The sequence below is a fragment of the Cyprinus carpio genome, chromosome B6 (assembly GCF_018340385.1).
Source record: "Cyprinus carpio isolate SPL01 chromosome B6, ASM1834038v1, whole genome shotgun sequence".
In the NCBI taxonomy this organism is placed as follows: domain Eukaryota; kingdom Metazoa; phylum Chordata; class Actinopteri; order Cypriniformes; family Cyprinidae; genus Cyprinus; species Cyprinus carpio.
The window spans coordinates 17991204-17998400 of NC_056602.1; positions in this window are offsets into that span (position 1 = coordinate 17991204).

Consider the following 7197-nt stretch of genomic DNA (forward strand, 5'->3'; position numbering starts at 1 on the left):
GGGTAAACACCAACAACAAGCCTACAGACAAACCAACCACATACACACAAACAAACACACAATGAACACACAAGGGAGTTTTTGAGAGACATTGTCAGTGCCAAAGTCCCCTTAAATAAAATCAGTTTTGTGTCCATGTAAAAATATCATTTTATATTTTTATATATTTTTATATTTTTAGACATATGCATTTAAAATGTAATATTTCTCCTGTAAGTAAAACCTGGTTCAAATGAAATATTAATTTCTGACTTTTATAATCTACCTTAACTTCCTCTTTCAAAATAAAACAAAAGAAAGGAAAGAAAGCTATAATGTATATTCTGACAGCAATGAGACATGTTTTTCTGTTGTTTCCTTGATCATTTCTTACCATCAAATAACAAAAAAACATAACACAAAATCATTTAAACTCACTTTTATTAACCTGCAAAATGTTAAGAATATTTTTGGAACATCATTTCTGAATATCAGTTAAACTCACTTGGATGAACCTGCAAAATGTTAAGAATATTTTTGGAACACATTTTGCATGTCAAGTTAACTCTAAAGCTGACAGAAAAAGAAAAAAAAAAGTTAAATAATGATTTCTATACGTCACAATTCTTGCAGCCTCAAAGTGGTTTCCTGGCTAAATTAATAGGTAATACTTTACAATAAGGTAGTTAACATTAATCAAGGCATTGACTAAAATAAACTAACAATGAGCAATTTGTTTGTTACCGTATTTATCAATCTTGTTAATGTTAGATAATAAAAATATAACTGTTTATATGTCAGCTCAGGTCCATTAAAAATGTTAACAGATACAACTTTTGATATTAAAAAATGTATTAGTAAATGTTGACATTAACATTAACTAAGATTAATCATTTAGAATAATAATTAATTTAGAATTATTTGTCATTGTTAATTTGTGTTAACTAATATAATGAACTAAAGTTAACAAATGGAATGTTATTTTAAAGTGTTACCAAGTCCAGTCTGCAGGAACAACAACTACAATGGACTTTTAATTGTTGTAATTTCTTCCTATAGTTCAAAGGTCAAGATGAAGATCCATGGCAGTGTATAAGCACCTCATGGAGTTCACCAGCACTACAATTTATCTTCCCACTGAAGCGAATAGTCCCGAGGCCTCCAGAGTCTAACTGCTACACTCTCTATCTATCCGTCCATCCATTTGTTTGCTTGCTGACTTGCCCTGCAGTCTGTCATTGACACTGGTGAATGATAGTTCGCTTGTTTGGTCAATGGCACAGTTTGCTGTAAAACTGGAAGGTCAACCAAAGGTTAGTGGGTCATGAAAGAAGGCAGCTTGAGATAGTTTAAAAGAGCCCTGTCTATTTTAAACTCTTGAGTGGACAGGGAACTGCTCATATCTCAGATCATTTTCCTCTAGCCGGTATGTAGATGTGGAACTTGACCTGTTAGGGGACTAATGGACCAGGGTAAAGTGTGCAAGGCTGCCACGGTTCTACCAGTAATCCATTTCTGAACTGGTTTGTCCTCTGCACTTGTTCAATCATTTCCTGATTGATTCTGATCTTGATCAATCCTTGGAAAGACAGATGGCCCCTGCTCCACTCTTTAGCCTATACTCTGCCACCACACACACAGACAAACACACACTACAGCCCCTGTCCCAAATCCTGATCTATACTGTCGCTTCCTCTATGGCTGAAGGCAAATGAGGCAAAGGGTCAAGACAGGAGGCATTTATTGATGTAGCACTCCTGTTGTTCACACACACACACACACACACACATAAAGCTACTTCACATTTGTTTCACCCTCTTGTAATCACTTTTCTGCCCTTCAGTCAATGTCCTGTCATTAAAGACAGAATAGGAGGGACCAGAATTTAAGTACAGTGTAAGAGATCACAAAATGTTTTACATTTTTGAGCGAATTTACAGTGAAACTTTTACAATTATTTTATTTTAATTATTGCAATTACTGCATAATTATTAATTCAGTAATAAATAAACATACAATAAAATAACATTCACATAATTTTTTTCCCCATTGAGTACAAAATGGTTCGATAATACTTTACAATAAGTTCTCATTAATTCATGCAGTAACTAACATTAACTAAATATAAACATCACTATTAATCTATTTTAACATTAATCTAATAAAAAAACAAATAATAAACATAAAAATTGTATGTTAGATATATGTAGCTCAGGTCCATTAAACAAAATAAACTTTTTTTTCCCGTTTACTTTATTTTGTTGTTATTTATTTTATTTTATTTTATTTATTTTATTTTTTTTTTTATTATTTAATTTATTTTATTTTATTTTTTATTTTTTTTTATTTTATTTTAATTTATTTTATTTTATTTTTTATTTTATTTTATTTTATTTTTTGCTGCCACCTTAAAAAATAAATAAATAAATAAATATTGGAGGGAAAAGAGTCCAGAGGGTTGTTCTAAGACTGAACGCTGAAATTTAGTGCTGTGTTGGCAGCAATGTCTGCGGGTGAGCAGCATAAATCCTTATAATGCAGGTTTATAATAGTAATAATCATATAGAACCAAACCTGAGACAAGCCATTTGGCCAACAAGGACCTTTGAGAGAACAAACCAAATCAATTACATAAATCACCTATAAATGTTTCTTGATTAATTACTTATCCCCACATTTTCCATTAAGGGATGGTGTGAAAGACATGCATGATGAAATATAGTGAACTTTAAACTATTGTCTGCTCTTGCTTCTCATCCAATAGCTTTATAATGTGAATACAAGAATGCCTAAATATAACAAACCAGCAGCTTGTGTCATGGATGATGGTTTCCAAACTTTTGCATTTGTGAAGGAGGAAGGGTGGCTACAGATGTGCGATTTTATGTCTGGAACAGGTGTGATCCAGCAACAGCTTTCTGTATCTTTTCAGAGGCTGTAAATCCCTTGGTAGGAAAGAGCGGGAGAGAGAGACAGAAAGACTCTTTCCAGACTCTCCATGGATGACAAGAGCAGTGGAAATCCCTTCCACTCAAACTAAGAACCGGATGAGAACCAGATCAGGAAGGACCACTGAAAACCAAAGCCTTGGGATTCAAACCAGCAAACCCCCAGACCCAAAAAAAGTCCTGTCAATCACACTCACAGCACTATAGAGACGATAGATGTGTGTGTGTGTGTGTGTGTGTGTGTGTGTGTGTGTGTGTGTGTGTGTGTGTGTGTGTGTGTGTGTTTGTGCATTGATAGAGAAGCCTGTGTTAAAAAATAACGAAAGTAGTGCATGGGTAACCCCAAAAGAGCTTCTGAAAAGATCCATCAGATTTTCTCACCAGCTTAAAGAGAGAGATACATAGTTTAAGGGTGGAGAGGGATCTGTATGAAAGAGGGAAAGATGAAAGTTTTGTTTGGCAAACACAATTTTGATCTCACAGAAAACAAACCAAATAGTATTGAACAAAATGACAATCAATCAATCAATCAATCAATCAATGTTGTGAGAGATTCCTTAGAGGTCCGTAAAGCTGGAGTGCTGGACATATCATACCAACCCAAACCAAACGTAATTAAAATACAAAATAAAAATAGACAAGCATCAGTGTGTAGAGAGAACAGAGAAAAAATAAAGGATGAGGGCCAAAATCACACAGAGTGTTAAGCAAACCAGATGGAGGGAGAGAAAGACAGAGACAGAAAGAGAGATTTTATTACAAAATAGCAAATGTTTACCAAATGTTTTAAATTTTTGACTCCTCCCATTTTTTATTAGAATTGTGTTTTCCTAGAATTACTGTATGTAGTTGGTGTGGGTAGATGTGTTACAGAATATGGCTAATATGACAGAATCTACAAGGTTTTGAGTCAAAATTGGTAATTTTTTTTAGGAGACATTTTGAATGTTGGTTTAAATGTTTACTGTAATGTTGAGTCTTAAATTAGAATAATATATGTGAATTGCAAAAATCTAAATTGACACTTTTTAGTAATCGGTTGAGTAAGAAAATGCTAAATTAATAAAGAGATGTAAATGCAAGTGAACACAACAAAAAATGAATGAAACAAACAGGATGGTTCCAGCAAGCTCCACCATTACAAGACAATCAATCAATCAATCAATCAATCAATCAATCAATCAATCAGTCGATCAATCAATCAATAGTTGTCCAAAACTTTAAGTGTTGGTTAATTCTTTTATACTAAAAAAAATAAAAAATAAAAGTTTAAGTATAAGAGAGAGAGTCTGTGAAAATGTGCAAGTTGGAAAAAAAAAGTAGCAAATTAACTTTGACCTTAAAAAAATGGGCTTACCACACTAGTAAACTTACTAGTGAAAAAAGAAGGAAGAGTATAAAGGAGGAAATGAACAATTATCTTTTTAGAAAGGCCTTCTTCAAGGACAGTGTACATAGTCATTTCCTGTAGGTCAGTGTTTTTGTGTTTATACACACTTCTCTCTCTATTATGTTTTCTCTTTATAATCACACTAATTAACATACAGTCAATAAATCACATCTAATTTAATTAAGAATGTAATTTAATTTTAAAATCTGTTTTGGTAAATGAAAAAAAAAATAATAATAACAAACAACAGTTATTAAACTAAACTGTCAGAAAATTAAAGGTTTTTACAATTCAAAAATATTTGTCTTTCCTTTATTTTATCTCTCTTTCCATTCCCTAGGTGGCAATTTCTTATGTGTTGACATGCAATAGCCAGAAGCTTTAGAGAGCTCTGAAATGCCACTAGTGGGTTCCCACTTACCACTATGAAAAAGCAAGCCACTTCTCTATGTATGTTTTTTTTTCAATAAAATGTTTCCTGTGATATTTGTTTCTCTAGGAGGATATGAGTCATAAACTAAGCTCAAATCTGTAGTTTATTGAGTTTTGTTGTAAGAGCTGTTGTAAAGCATCTGCAATTTAGGCAAACTAATTTTTAATCTCCTGGGTCCATATTCACAAAACATTTTATCTTATTAAGTTTTAAGCTAAGAGTTTTCTATTACATCCTATTCACAAAGCTGCTGAGACACACTTTTACTAAGGAATAAAGAGAAGTCTTAAGCTAAGAGTAAGGGCGGGGTAGACCTTGTTGCCATGGATGATGTCAGCATGCTTACTAACTATGCATACAGTGATTGGCTGATAGGGGAGGGGACTCTGTAAGAGATTTATTCATAGAAATATTGTAGAGCATGCCATGCCATGAAGGTTTAAAAATAAAAATGCTGCCACATTCAAACAAAGATTTTAAAATGCAGGCTAAGTGTCACGTGTATGTTCAGCTAACTGTAATCCTCTTACATGTATGCTTTTCATAAACAATTAGTGAATATGCATATAAACAGCCTTTTAATTAACAGAGTAGAATAATCATGGCTGATAACAATACAAGCAAACGTAAAAAAAAAAAAAAAAAAAAAAAAAAAAAACTGGATGCAAGAACAGCTGTTACTTCTTGACCAGCTATTGTAGTTAATGAAAACAAGGATATAATCAAAGGAAAATTTAGAGTTGGGATAACCTCCAAAACCAAAGGCAATACCTTTTTAAAAGGTCATTATCATCAAACGTTTCTAAAATGCTTACATTCAGAGGCAGATTGACGGCAACAGCCATTTTAGGAATAGTTTGTGGCTTGGTCTTAGTGACTTAGCAGTCCTCTTCACTACTCCTAACGTTTCACAGATTTAGGAGCTAGTTTTAGAGCTAAAACACTTTGTGAAATACTCTTAGAGCAAAAATTTAAGAGTCCTAAATTTAGGATTGACACGCCCATTATTTTAAAGATTTTCCCCTAAATCGGCGAGTTATGAACTAAGATGTTTTGTGAATACAGGCCCTGGTCTGCATCAACATGAGAGCTCATTAATATCAGCCCCAGTTAGTGAGCTAAATGAGGTACCTGTCAGAACTCAACTCAACCATCGTCTGCTTCTGACAGGCTGTAAATGTCTAGGATGACCACTTTAGCCCATTAGAGTCCGATCACAAGCAATGAGGTCCTGGAAGAATGTTCTGAACTTGATGTTCGCTTGAGATTTGCCACTCTTGCACTTTTTTCCCCTAGTGTTTTTCCCCATTTTCATTTATTGTTTTTTAACCCATTCAGATTTATGCTGGTTACTTTTGGGAGAAATCAAAAAGGTGGATTTTCAAGGACAAGGAGCAGAGGGTGTCACAGTCCTGTCTGCACATTAAACTACGCACTTCCACAACCTGTTTACATGCACCTTACACCCACATGTATTATGAACAGACATTGTGTTCTCATTTTTCCTCTCATTTGCTCATACATAAATGCACATCCACATTCCATGGCGTTCCTAACACCCCCCTGCCAAAAGGCACTGAGGTCCCACTTGACTGGCACTTCCTTCATCAGAAAAGACGGGTGCAGCCTATTGAAATACTTACTATCAATTATTTAACCTCACTCTCTCCCTCTCTTCAATAACCAGGTTGGCTTTGAGTTTGATGGCCATTGCGTCCACGCTGAGGGCCACCTCGCTTAACATCACCCCCGCCCTGCCCTCGCTCTTCCACATTTTCATTCATCAATCTCACTGCCACCCTATTAAAAAAAAAAAAAAAGTCCGGCTGTCAAATGCTAAAACATGGCAAGTGGTCAAAGTCCAGAACATCTTACTTTACTTCATGTCCTCATCTACACTCATAACAGTCATGAATTTTCCACAGAGACTGGAGGGGACCTTGTGTTACCTTGGACACTTCCAAAACATGAGAACAAAATGGAAACGAAATGAAAAAATTTCTGTTAACTTAAGTAAAAATAAAAACAAAATAATAAAAAATAAAAACTAAAACAAAAATATTTACTATATACTATAAAACTAAAAACAAAAAATATACAACAACAATAATAATAATTAAAAATAAAAACAAAAAAAAAATAAAAAATAAAAATAAATAGTAATAATACAATATTATATATGTATTATATTTTATAATTAAAAACAATAACCTTAATTTTGGTTTCTGATTTATGGTATATTATAAAATCTTACCTTTCCTACCTGCATTTAACATGAAAAAGCCTCTAGCAACAGAGTTATTATAGTAAAAATAATAATAATAATAATAATAATAATAATAATAATAATAATAATAATAATAATAATTGAAATAAATTTAGCTGAAATAAAATGTAAAATAATATTTCAGCTTATTTTCTCATCTTCATTTAGATTTTCTTGAAGT